The following is a 13,845-nucleotide window of genomic DNA, read 5'->3' as shown; positions in this document are numbered from 1 at the left end:
TCTTCCTCCCCTCCGATCCCCCTCTCCTTTCCTTCTTCTTTTCTTCCTTCTCCTTCTTCTTGGTCTACTTGATGTTATATTGTTATTTACTAAAACGCTATGTATTTATAAATAAAATGAATCATGCATTTATTTATAAATGCCATTTTAGATGACAAACTCTACTGGATCTCTTCTGCCATCCCTGAACCCACTTTGGATTACACTCAGCTTGAGGTCCACCAGGGACCAGGTTATTTCATTCATCTGTTTCGCTGCACACTTCCTGTCTGGAATGCCCTCCCTGGCATGACCTCAGTCCCTCTCCCGTGACCCACATTCACCTGATGCACACCAGTCCATCTCTCCAAACTGGGCTGTCTCATGCTCCTGGTTGAACAGATCACTTCCTCCTCTGTGAGGTGCTGAGCCTCCTGAACCCCTGCCTCATCATGGGAAGGTCCTGTAGATGTCCCTGTCTGGGATGCTTAGTTTTATGTGTCACTGTGACTGGGATAAGGCTGTCCAGACAGCCGGTCAAACATTCTATCTAGGTGAATCTGCGAGGGTGTTTCTGCAACACACTCGCATTTGAGTCAGTAGACCGGGCAGAGATGCACCCTCACCGAAGCAGTCAGGAGTTACCCAATCTGAGAGGAAAGGCAGAGTCCTTCTCTTCCTGAGCTGGGCGTCCATCTCCTACTCCTGGTCCTCAGGACTTCAGCCTCGGGGACCAGCAGCTCCCTGGCTCTAGGCTGTTGGACTCAGATTGAATCCCACCATTGGCTTTCTGGGTCTCCAGCTTACAGAAGGGAGATCACGGGACATCTTGGCCTGCATGATCACATGAGCCAATTGCCACAGTAAATTCGCTGTTATACATCTCTATATATCATACAGGTTCTGCTTCTCTGGAGAACTCTGTCTTCTCTTCCCTTCTCAAATGTGAGGACTTGAGGCCAAGATCTGTGATCTAAAAACTCCATCCCCTGCATTAGTGCATCTCAGTTGGAGTTATTTATCAGTCTTTGCTTGCATGACTTTGCCTTTGGGAGGAGAAGCACTTGAGGCTTGAAAGTTTCTGGGATGCTAAAACCAGAAGGGTGAATCTATGATTCAGCTTCACCTAAGACTGGGCAAGCAACCTCCCCTGGCTGGATTTGGGTTTTGCTTTGGACCATTAAGAAGTCCAGGAAGAGGGTTGCAGAAAGAAGTCTAAGAATTATAAAAGGAGGAGTCTCTGGCTAGGCTCTCTTTTGAGAATTCCTCATGGACTAGCACAAGTCCAGGAGACACAACTCTGCTGGGATCAGACATTGGAATGTGTTGGGCAAGTTAGACTTGTGCTCCAATGTCCCTGCTGCTCTTCCTAGATATTCAGGGAGCCCTTTAGAAGTCCTCAAGGGTTCAGCACAAGGGATCCGAGGACAGGAGTTTGGTCTTATCCAAGCTCCACTATTCAAGAATGAAGGTGTCCTCATGGGAACCACAATAACAAGAGGGAGTGACCTGGAGGAAGCAATGGGTGCCAGATGGACTGTACCCACTCTGCACCTGCAGCTTTAAGCCTGGGTAGTGGTATGGTTTGGATATGAAATCTTTCCCTAAAAGGCTCATGCATAGTTGAAGGCTTGGTCCCTAGTGCAGCAATATTCAGAGGTAGGGTTTTGAGAAATGCCTGGGTCATTAAGGCTCTGATCTCATCAGTGCATTCATCCACTGATGGGCTCATAATTGAATGGACTATTGGGAGGTGGTGAAAACTGTAGGGGCCTACTTGAAGGAAGCAGGTCACTGGGAACATGTCCTGTTTTCTTCCCCCATGCCCTTTTGCCGTGATGTTTCTGCCTGGCCACAAGCCCATAACAATGGAGCCAGCCAACCATGGACTGAAACCACTGAAGCCGTAAGCCGAAATAAATCTTTCCTCCTCTGAGATGATTTTCTCAGGTATTTTGTCACAGAGACAGAAAGTCAACTAACAGTGGTATATTCCAGTAGGGAAACGAGTCCCCAAAGGCTCTTTCCAAGTTAGTTATGAGAAGGGACCTGGATGCATGCCAAGCAATGGCTCCCTCAAGTGTGGAGACTCCTGTACTTCTCCCTCACACCCCACAGACGGAGGAGGCATCTGCACAGGAACATCACATACCATAGCTGCTGTTTATTGAGCACGTATAATGTGTTAGGTACTTCATAAACCATATCTCAAATCATCGCACAGCTCTTCATGGTCAAGTTCTCCATCTCTGTTTACAGGGAAGGAGTCTAAAGTTCAGAGAGGTTAACTGACTAAGCCAAGACACACAGCAAATAGCAGAGTTAGGATTCAAAATACACGGGTTTGTCAGATTCCAAAGCTACTACTGTCTGCATCCAGTACCTGCTGCTTTGTACTTTTGTCTGACAGGAGTCAAGTCTGCATTATTCCAAGTTTCCTACCCACTCGGCCAACACTGACCCACTGTCTACATAATTAGGCACTGTGCCAGCCAGTGAGAGTCTGGGATGATCGGGGTGTATATGGCAAGTGGCAGGAAGGGCAGCTTCACCGAATGGCCGAGATTGATCTCAGCTAACCATAGGACAGAGGCCCAGATGGCCAGGGGTCCCTTGTCATTTTAGCTTCCTGCTTTCCCTGTTCTGGAACCTTCCCTGACCTATTCTCTGACACCAGCATCCTCAAGATACCCTGAGGATTCTCCACCACCCTCCAGAAAGGACCTCCCCATCCTCACCAAAGCTGGCCAACCCACTGCCTGTTCTCCCAACTGCAGCTGACCACACACTGTGTTCTTTCTTCTCATGAGCTCTGTAGACAACACATTTGCCCATTTGCCCACCGAACACTTCAGGGGTTCCTTCTTGGTGGTGGTCCCCCTGGGGTAGACCCTGGGACACAACTACAAAGAAGAGAGTGGTGAGGTCTTCCAGAGCCACAGGCACAACAGGATGGACATACAAGGGCCCTGAATCATGGTGGGAGACATGGCAGGAGGCTGGGGATGGAACAGCAGGACATAAAGGAAGGTAGAGGCAATATGTTCTGAGGACAGAGGATTCCAGGCTCCAGGAAAGAGGTGATGTCTCAAGTTGCACAGGGAGCATGAGCAGCTGACCTGGGTTTCCAGAAGGGATAGATTAGTGTTGGTGTAGGGAATAGCATTCAGGAGAAGGAGACAGCATGAGCAACAGAAAGGCTCATCCATCTGCCCTCTCCAGGCTCGAGGCAGTAGGGGATGGCCCAGTCTTAGTTGTTAGAATAACCGGATGGAAGACTTTCGACTTAGGTGGTTCTAACATTCTGGCTTCTCATGTAGTCAAACTGAAACCTAACTCAGACTTTTAAAGGAAACTGAATGGCAAACCTAGCCCATCCTAGGCAGCCAACAGGGTATAGGTTACGTATTGTCTTGACCTTCCTACTGGAAGAGTCCAGAAAAGGCAACCATTCAAACTTCAACCAATCAAACAATCCCTTTGCTCTGCTTCCCCATTTGAACTATAAAAGTCCCTTCAGTGGAATCTTGAACCACTGGATTCCAGACCTGACCCACTCATGAATCACTGATGCTCAAATAAATGTTTTTGTTGGTTGTAATGTGCCTCGCTTGTGCCTGGCCATGTGCGCATAAGCCTGTGGGTGTGTGTGTGTGTGTGTGTGTGTGTGAGTGCAGTGATGGGGGAAAGGCGAACAGGCAATGCTGCAGCCAGGGTCCAGACCTCCAGGCCCTGGAAGGCACACTTGGCTACAGAGAGCCCCAGAGTCCCCAGGGGCTGATGCCTGCAGGTCGCCACGCCCTTCCTGCAGTGCTGCTCCAGTGAGGTTGGGCAGGGGACAGGAGTCTGCTCGGCAAGCACCTGGATGATCCCTGTGCAGGTGGCCCTGGGAGCCATCCTGCTGGGGGGAGAGGCAGAGCCTGTGGACAACCCCTTGGCTCAACCCCACCCTGGCTAACAGACTAAAGCTAACTGCTCATGGTGATCTTCTAAAGCCATGATGCAGGGCCCTGGTGGACATAAAGCTCAGCCTGCGCTGTGCGTCACTCCCAGGGGAGGCTCTGCCTGCAGCTGCAGCCATCTGCCAGTGACAGAGCTGGGATGTGCTCTTCCCCTGCTCCACATTGCCACAGCCCTGGCCAGAGGTTCTCAGCTGGTTGTCAAGGTCAGGGCCAGCCAGTGAATGGAGATTCCCTGTCCTTCCCTGGGGCCATTTAATTGAACACAGTGGTCGTAGGAACCAGTGGGATATATCTGCAGTGATGACAACCCAGGTGCTGGGACCTAGGAGTTTGGGCAGGTGAGGTCCTCCCCCTGCGCCTTAAATCCTAGAGCAGGGTCACTCAGTCGTTGCTGAGAACATTGAAACTAGAGATATCAGGAAGAGCTGTACATTCCATAAAGGTCTCTTGGTGCAATAGTTTGTACTGTATGAAGCCACCCTGAGCAGCAGGAGTCATCAGACTGGGCCTATGAAGAGCTAATGAAAATATTCTGGAGCTTCTGTTGGAGCCCATGCAGCACCAGGAACGTCCTCTTTTCTTAAGATTACTTATTCCAACTGGGAATGCTTGGGGGTGGAGTTCAAATGTCTTGGCCAAGCTCTAGTGACACAAGTCTTGCTTCTGTCCACTGCACAAAAAGGACTCCCCGTGGGTCCTGGCTTTCTTTCTTTCTTTCTTCCTTTCTTTTTTTTTTGAGATAGGGTCTCACTAATTTGCTAAGTTGCCCATGTTGGGCTTGAACTTGAGGCCCTCCTGCCTCAGCCTCTCAGAGTGCTAATATGAGCAGCAGAGTTCACCTTGTTCAGGAAAAGCAAACCATTTACTGGGGGACCTTAGCCCATAGGCAGAGGTCCATTCATTATGCGAGAGAGCCCCCTGCTGGCTACATGTAAATCTTGCCAATCCTGCCGAAGGACTCTCCAAATTGGAACTTTCTCAATTTAAGCGACTTCTACTTGTGAAATCAAAGCACACACCTTTAAAATCCATGCAGAGAATATTTTATTTGATAATGAGTGTTGGGCCCACTACACAGAGGCGAGTTAATTCGAATCCTGCTTCACACAGCATACAGATGAAAAATCCAGATGGACTGAAAAGTTACATGCAAAATATGGAATATAAAAGAACTAAGAGAAAAATAAACACAAGTGCATTGTAATTTGATTTGCTGTGGAAAATGGCTTATAAACATGGAACCAAAATAAGGTTTCACAAAGGAAAATATGAGTAGACTTGAGAAGGGGAAAGATGTTCATTTCTTTGTGGCAGTCACCTCGGCAGGAAAAGGCACAGGGTGGTTTGTGTGCAGGGTTTATTGGGATGGACTCTCAGCACGACACAGAGAAGGAGCCAAGTGCAGGATGGGAAGAGGAGAAGCTGAAATGCAATGCAATTCCAACAGGGCTGAGGAAGGCACCTTCTACTCCCCAGAATCAAGGCCAAAGGCTTAGGCCACATGGCCCGTTGGAAGTGAGTGTAACTTTCTTTAGTTAGTGATGGTTCCCAGGAAGGGACTCCACTAATGCCACCAGCAGCCAGCACTCCTGGAGACTGAGGAGGTTGGTGGCTCCATTCTTCAGTGGAATCTCGGTGGCATCCACTACCACTGTGTGTGGCTAGGCCCATTTTAACCTTCCCTTGACAACACTGACAACTGATATTTTTCAGTCTCTGCCAATGACACAGGTTTAAAAAATTGAAGATTGATTTGAATTGTTAAAGCGTCTTTGTTTATATATGTGCTGATTCCCTCTTCTATCCTGTAAAGTGGGTGTTTGCATAATAACCTGCTACGATTTGATTGTGGTTATCCCTACCCAACCAAAACTCAGTTTGGGAGTTTTATTAAGAGGGTAGAATCTTCATCTGAGTGTGACTATAAAGGTAAAATCACCTCTGGAAATTGATTAAGATTCGACAGGGTCATCAGGGTGGTGTTTCCGTGATTAAATAGTCACTTTTTTGTTACTATGACAAAATAGCTGAAAACTGTTTAAAGGAGGAAAGGTATATTTGGTTCATGGCTTCAGAGGATTCAGTTTTGGGTCAACTGGCTCTGTTGTTTCTGGGACTGCGGGGAGGCAGACCATTATGGTAAAAGGGTGCGGTGAAACAAAACTGCTGACCTCATGGAGGCCAGAGGAGAGAGGAAGCCTACTGGGACAGAATGCACCCTTCCGCAGCACACCTGGGTGCCCCACCTCTTCCAGCTAGGCCCCACTGCTTGGAGCTTCCACCATCTCCCCAAAGCACTGCCAGCTGGGGACCATGCCTTCAACACAGGCTGTCGGAGACATTCAACATCCAAACTATAATATTTTCCCCATGGCCCCCAAAGGCTCATGCCCACCTCACAGTGAAAAATGCATTCAGTCCATCGCCAGGAGTCCTCACAGTTCTGACATTTCCAGTATTCAAAAGTCTAAGTCCAGGGCGTTTAGCTCAGTGGCACCGTGCCTGCCTTACAAGTGCAACATCCTGAGTTCAATCCCCGGTACCAAAAAAAAATCCAAACAAAAAGTCTAAGTCCAAAAGTATGAAATCGTCTAATCCTTTATTATTACAATGTTTCCCCCCCACCCCCCAAAAAAAAGTCTAAGTCCAAAGTGTTTTCTGAGACTTAAGGTACAATCTTAGCTGTGAGCCCTTATAAGAATCAAAATACAGGTATTCCAGATACCTTCGTGTTACTAAAACAGAACATTTGGGCTTAGACAAACAAGGGTCTTGCTATGTAGGTCAGGCTAGCCTTGAACTATGGAGGCCCAAGCTGGCCTCAAATTGGAGGTGATCCTTCTGCCTCCACCTCCCCAGTGCTGAGATTCCAGGCGGGCCACCACTCCAGTGATAGGGAAACTAAAACAGATTAAGTGCTATCCTGTTGGAGGCGCAAAGGCAAACAGGGAAGGAGTGATTGAAGAGCCCTTCAGAAATCTGGGTGCGTTTACATCAGCAGGGCCTGATTACTCACATCCCAGAGCACTCAAGGGCCTGGAAAATGTAATTGCAAGACCACCAGCCTTTGTTTTACAAAATGCAGAAAGATTGGGCAGAAGAGAGTCCTGATATGCAAAGTCAGCAGCAGGAGAACCTGTTTTTTATAACAGGGAAAGGACAACTGTAGTAATTATAGAGTCTTCAGTTTATCTTGGGTACCTGGGAAGATAGAAGAACAAATCATCAAACAATCAATTTGCAACCACCTAGAAGAACACAAGGTACTGGGTAGTAATCAACGTGATTTTTTTGAAGTGCAAATTATACCAGGCAAACTTAATTTTATCTCTGATGGAGTGATGGGCCTGGAAGTGGAGGGAAAGCCATACCTGAAATTGGGTTCCAGTAAGGGCCTCATTATGTTGTCCAGGCCAGCCTTGAACTCACTGTGCATTGCAGTCCAGGCTGGCCTTGAACTTCTGATCCTCCTGCCTCAGCCTCTTGAGTGCTGGGGATTTTAGTGTACCACATGCCTGGCTATGACTGTAGTCTTAATAAGAGACCATTACATAACCAGGAAAGCAGAATGAAGGATTTTCCAAACGTCTCATGTACTCAGCACATGCATAATTCATGAGCAATTGTTCATCTGCAGCCCTGTATGGCTGGCTTTGAATTTGTCCTCTTAGGACACAGGTGTGGACAATCTCTGTACCTTAAGTTTTTGTTTTTGTTTTTGAGCCAGGGTCTCAAGCTGGCCTTGAACTCACTATGTAGCCCAGGCTGGCCTCAAGCTCACAGCAATCCTCCTGCCTCAGCCTCCCAAATGCTAGGATTACAGGCATGCATCAACCTCCACGCCTGGCTTTCTGTACCTTAGACACTTTATGGGGCTGATGATCTTACAGCCATCAAGTTTTTTCCATTCCATTTTCTATGTACTCTTATAAGAATATATTTGCAAACTTAATGTCACACCTGCTTTAATGCTCTTTTAAATTTTCTCTGAATTATCTCTAATATTTTACAGAGTACTCTCTCCAAAATTAATAGCATGGTACATGGCCATGTGGTCTTTTTATAATGTTTTATTACATCTAACTTCTGTTCCAAAAAAAAAAAAAAAAGAATAAAAATGCAGTAAAATCTTGGTTTGCAAGCATAATTTGTTCTGGATGCATGCTTGTAAACCAAAGCACTTGTACATACATCAAAGTGAATTTCCTAATAAGAAATAATGAAAACTCGGGTGATTCATTCCACAACCCAAATATATTCATAAAAAACAATTATAATAGTATAATACAAAATAGTAATAAAAATACAAAATATAAAGAAAAATAAACAAATTAACCTGCACTCACCTTTGAAAACCTTCCTGGCTGATGTGAGGAAGGCGAAACAGAGAAGGGTTATTGTGTAGGATGACTTTCATTATCACTACCAGAATCATAGCTATTGGCTCAGTGGAATCTTGTCCTTTCCATGTGACTTTAATAAGGAACCTATCCAATGACACTTGCTTTTGCCTGCTTTTGAAGTTTCCTAGAAATGTAACACCGCATTGTGGTTAAACAGATTCATTGCTTGCACTGCTACAGCGTTATTAGGGAGGTGCTTTTCTACAAAATTTTGCACTGTTTTCCACATTTCACGCATTGTCCCTCATCTCCCTGAAGTGAGAGATTCCTCTGCCTTTTTTCCTTCCTCCTCTGCAGATGAAATCTCCTCCATAATCTCTTGCCGTTGGGAGATGTTCACCCACAATGGGCTGGGGTGGGTGGGGAGGGAGGGAGGGAGACTGAGAGAGAAAGAGACAACCATTGGCTCAGTTGTGATCATGTGACATCACATACTAGTATTGCAAGGCATCACTTGTGGCTCAATAAATTTTATCAAGTTAAGATTTATTAGAAATATTTGTCTTGCATAACAAGTTATTCGCAATCCAAGGTTTTACAGCACAAGCTACGTATTTCCAACATACAATGGCACAGAGTGAGTGTTCTTGCTCCAAAGGGGAGGAACAGGGGAATAGAAAGGAAGGATGGTACTAATGCATGACTGAAATCCACAGGGCAGACATTACATCCTGCGGCCCTGTGACCAGTGTCCAGAGTACTTGGTGATAGAATGTGAGTGCCAAGGTCTTGATGCCCTCACTCCTATGGCCTCACTACAGTCCACGTGGCCTCTCTTGGGCTGGCTCTTCTCCCTGCCTGCAGCTTTTCTCAGCAGTCATCCCACATCTCTGACACCTCTGACTCCTGGGGGTCTCCATGGCAGTCTGCCTCACACGCGTAGCTTCACACATGGCCCTCTGGGGACTGCCTGCAGGGGCTTCCCCTTGCCACATGTTACCCGGATTCTCAGGGCTTCTTTTGAAATCTAGGTGGAAGCCACCGTGATCCCACCAGACTCCTCAAGGCGTCTTCCCTACAAGGTGTCTGGTACAGAGCACTAGACTTCTTTTTAATGGCACTAAACTTTTTGGCAACTGTGCCTTCTTTGGCTTCAACTTTCCATGTGTTCCTTTTCTGGCCAAACTGTAAGTTTTTCAAATCTCTCTGGAATGCATTTTGCTTCTGATTGTCATTATATATCTAGCTAAGAGCAACCAGCACCACTCATGTCAATGCCTGAATGGTGTGCTGCCCTGAAATTTCCTCTGCTATATAAACTAGTCTGTTACCTTTAAACTCAGCCTCTACAAAATCTCAGGGCATGGGCAAAATGTAGACAAGCTCTCTAGCAAAATGCAACACAAATGAGCTCCAGTCCAGTTGCCAACAGAGTCTTCCTTCCCGTCTGAGGCTTCACCAGGACAGTCCACGTTTCTATCAACATTCTGGCCTTCCTAGTCACTACCAGAATCACCCATCAGTCTCCACCTACAATATTCTAGGGCTTCTCCAGCCTGCATTTCCAAATCTTTCTAAACTGCACTGGCAAACCAGTTCCAAAGACTTCTGAACCACATGATCAGATGTATTCAGAGCAGCAATAACCCACTTCTCAGTACCAATTTCCTGTGTTAGGTTTCCGACACTGTGACAAAATACCTGAGATGGTGAGTGATTTAAAGATGGAAAGATGTATTTGGTTCATGGATTCCAAAATTTCAGCCCTTAGTTGACTGGCTCTATTGTTTCTGGGCCTGGAAGGGTGTGGTGGAACAAAGCTGCTCATGTCATAGAGACCGGAAGTGCTTACCTCATAGAGACTGGAAGGAGAGAGCAAGAGAAGAAGGCCCAGGGACAACATATACCCTTCAGCAGTAAAACCCAGCGACTCACCTCTTCCAGCTCAGTCCACCTCTTAAAGTTCCCATCATCTCCCAAGAGCACCATCAGATGGGAACCAAGCCATCGTAGCAAAGCCAACCCATAACACAGCAGAGGAGGAGGAAGACCAGAACAGCAACAGACACATGGCCTTTCACTCTTGTGCCATGTGATGCTCTGCACAACCTTAAGACTCTGCCAGCAAGAAGACCACATTCAGATGTGGCCCTCAGCCTTGGATCAGAACCACAAGCCAAAATAAACCTATTTTCTTTGTAGCTTACCAATCTGTGTCACTGTATTATTGGCAACAGAAAATGGACAAATACACAACCAATCCACAAAGGTAATTTGGGAGTAAATTATGAGTTGGAAACTTGGTCTTCCATACTCATAAAGCCTTAAAGATATTTTTAAGAATCTAAAAACTTTCCACCATAATTTATTTCAACCTCCATTCCAATGAGTTATGTTTCATTTTGATTCCAATTTCTTCATTTTTCTTAAAAGTGTAATGTTAACATCTTTGATGAATGCTGGCTGCCAACTGCTGACTTAATAGTCAAGTTCTTTTGAGAAAAATTTATCTTTTAGCAAAAAAAGCAATTAGCTCCCTGCGTAGATGTTGAGACATCTGTTTAGGACCACAGAACCTGCAAATGTTTACATGTACAAGCCTCTAAATGTCATATTTTAGAGATTAATTTCTAAGAAAAAGTCATGACACTGTCAAGAATGAGATTTTTCTTTATAGTAAAGAAAAATTTCAAAGCATTGGGAGAAATGTTATTGTTCAGATAGATGTGGCAAAACTGAAACTTTGGATATCACCTTTTCCTAAGTAAAAGAAATAGTTTATTCATGATGAAGGTGGTGGAGCTTCCTGTTTAATTCAACCTCACGAGTTACTGCTGAATACGTACCCTCTGATTGGTTACTTTGTGCTCTCGGCATGGCATTTAAAGTCCTCAACTTCTTGCTCTGCCCGCAGTTCTAGAGTACTCTCCAGCTAGGGCCACTCTGCCCAACAGGCCCTGGGGTGGTCCCCAAATGAGCCTCCTGCTCTGCCTCTCTTGTGTTAGCTGAACAGGGTCCCTCTGTCTCACCTTCTGTGTTCAGGGAGGTGCTGCTGACACCTTGGGTTTCTGTGTCAACCATTGGCTTGCCCTGGCCCCAGCAGCAGTGTCCCTGTCCTGTCCAACACCAGAGATAAACTCCCCGCAGTTTTTGATAACTGTTCTCTCTCACCATCTACAAGGTCACAGGGTGCGAGTTGTATCCTTCAACTTGGACAGAGCACTGGCTGAAAGACATCATAACAAAAGTCTGTGAATGAACAGATGAAAGATCTCGAAAGAACTTCGTAGTTTACAAAATGTTTTCAAAGAATAGGTCCCCGACTTCTAGAGGTTTACAAACTAGTGAGGAAAACAGAGATGTTGTAAGCACTTGCCCTTAAATAAGATACTACAGGATCAGATTTGGAGGACCAAGAAATAAAAGGGACAAATTTCAATGGAAGGGGAAAATAAGTAATCACCGTATCTGCCTAATGAGAAGTGCCAGCAGTAACATGAACACGCCACAGCGGGGCAGAAGAGGATAACCATAATCAAGATTTCAGGTCACTCAAGTTTGTGCCAGCTCCTACACAGGGTACAGACACAAATGCAAGAACACAGCCTCACTGCTGACAGACATTACAGAGAAACGTCACTGTGACTCCCACCCAGCACGCTCCAACATGCTCACATGCTCGTCACCATGGTGTGTCCCTTCCCAGTCTGGTCCAAACAATTACAAACATATAACTATTTAAACCAGAAGAGGTCACATCGAATTATTTCATTGCTGCGATATGCTCATTGACTTAAAACACATCATAAAATGACATTATGTTTGAAGTTCAATGAAGTATAGGATTTGAGGTAGACAAACCAGGGGAGGAACAGATGAAACAAAAGGAACCTGGCTTGCCCATTGTTGCAGCAGTATTCCATCTACCACACCATAATTTACCAGCATAAGGGTTGTTTGGATATTCATAGACTTTGTTTCCACTTGGGAGATATGAAAGTGGAAAGAATATTGTTTTACCTTCACAACAACAATAACAAAAACAATGTTTTTGAGCCCATGAGAAAGCTAAGGTCCCAGGCCAAGTCTAACTGACCTGAACTCTAAGGAAAGGCAAGAGCCTCCAGGAGAGACGGATTGAGCAAGCATCCTCAGTAACCAGTAAGAAAAGGTCGGTGAGCTGTCACAAGACAAATGCAGGCAGGTCAGAGGAGGCAGAATCCCTGGGGTCAGAGGCACAAAAGCATCTGAACCTGCTGGGGAGCTGTCCTCCAGCGCACTCCCTTGAAGAGGAGGACCTGGAAGGGATGCACAGAGGCCACTTCGAGAAAGGAGGAAACACCACGCAGAGCCTGTGTCTCCTAGGGAGCAAATGCCTTGGCTGGGGATGTAGCTCAGCGGCACAGCACCTGCCTGGCAAGCTCAAGGTCCTGAGTTTGATCCCTGGTACTAACACCCCCCCCAAAAAAAAAACAAAGAACAAATGCCTTAAGCCACTGCAGCAGGGCAATTGCCTGTCACCTTGGGACACTGGTAAAAACCATTCTAGCTGGGGAAAGGGGACAGAAAATACCCTCCCCTTGCCTTGTGAAAGGTGCGGGACTACTGTCCCTTGACCAAAATGCGCAATGGGAGGCAGGCGGCACCGCTGAGAAGGCCCGGTCTCTGACACCCGGAACTCGGCTCGCTACGCAGAGGCTCCGTCAGAACAAGACGCAAAGCCCTGCTCCCCAGAAGCCGATGACTCTGTGGGCACCACAAAGGGCCCAGCTCGGAAGGGCCTTCCTTTCGGTGCAACTCTTTGCTGCTGCCATCATTTTGTCTGTTTGTTTGGTTTTGGTACCGGGGATCCAACTTGGGTCCTTGCCCTTGCGCAGCAGGCGGAACCACTGAGCTAAATTCCCGGCCCTGCCGCCGCCATCTTGAACTCTTTAAAAATAATTTTTGAGCAGAGGGCCTTGCGTTTTCATTTTTCCACTGCAAAGTAAGTACTGCATCCTGCCAACAGGCTATGACAGTGTCCTCAAACAGTGGGTAACAGCGGTCTGCAGCTGGGAGAGAGGTCCATCCCCTCACCTCTCCCCACCAGGTACGACGCAAAGGAAAACCTCAAGTTGAGGGTAGAGCAGACATTGATTTAAAAAAACTCTGTAAAAGCAGTCTCTATGCTAAATATTACTTTATTGGTGAATTCTCCCAAATGTTAAGGTAGAAATTATGTCAGTTATACACGGGTTCTTCCAGAAAACAGTAAAGGAGCAAAAACGTCTCAGTTCATCTCGGTCAGCATCACCAGGATACCAAATCCATCCAGCTGCCATTTCAGAGAAATTGAAAGGAACCAGAGATGATTTTATTCACTGACAAAAACATGAAATTTGCCGGCAAAATATTAGCAAATTGTACCATATATGCATATAGAGAGATTATACATTACCACTAAGTGGAGTTTATTGCAGGAAGTTTAGGTTGTTTCAATATTCACAAATCAATCAATGTAATTAATCATAAATAGACTAAAAATGAAAAAAACATTATCTGAATAGATGCAGGAAAATTAC

The 13,845-nt window shown here is 46.0% G+C and overlaps 1 long non-coding RNA gene across 1 annotated transcript; it reads right to left on the bottom strand.

Moving 5' to 3' along the window:
• Window positions 1-6,324: 6,324 nt before the first annotated feature.
• On the bottom strand, window positions 6,325-10,246 carry LOC110346772 (uncharacterized). The gene is made up of 3 exons (XR_002390999.2): window positions 9,986-10,246; window positions 8,288-8,468; window positions 6,325-7,142 (listed from the first exon to the last, which is right to left on the bottom strand). It is a non-coding gene; the product is annotated as an uncharacterized LOC110346772 (long non-coding RNA).
• Between the last annotated feature and the right edge of the window lie 3,599 nt (window positions 10,247-13,845).

The sequence above is a fragment of the Heterocephalus glaber genome, unplaced genomic scaffold, assembly GCF_053883595.1.
Source record: "Heterocephalus glaber isolate CG9 unplaced genomic scaffold, H.glaber_assembly_v1.0 deba00001608, whole genome shotgun sequence".
NCBI classification, from domain to species: domain Eukaryota; kingdom Metazoa; phylum Chordata; class Mammalia; order Rodentia; family Bathyergidae; genus Heterocephalus; species Heterocephalus glaber.
Note: the sequence above shows the minus strand (reverse complement) of the source record. Positions and strands in the feature narration are given on the sequence as shown.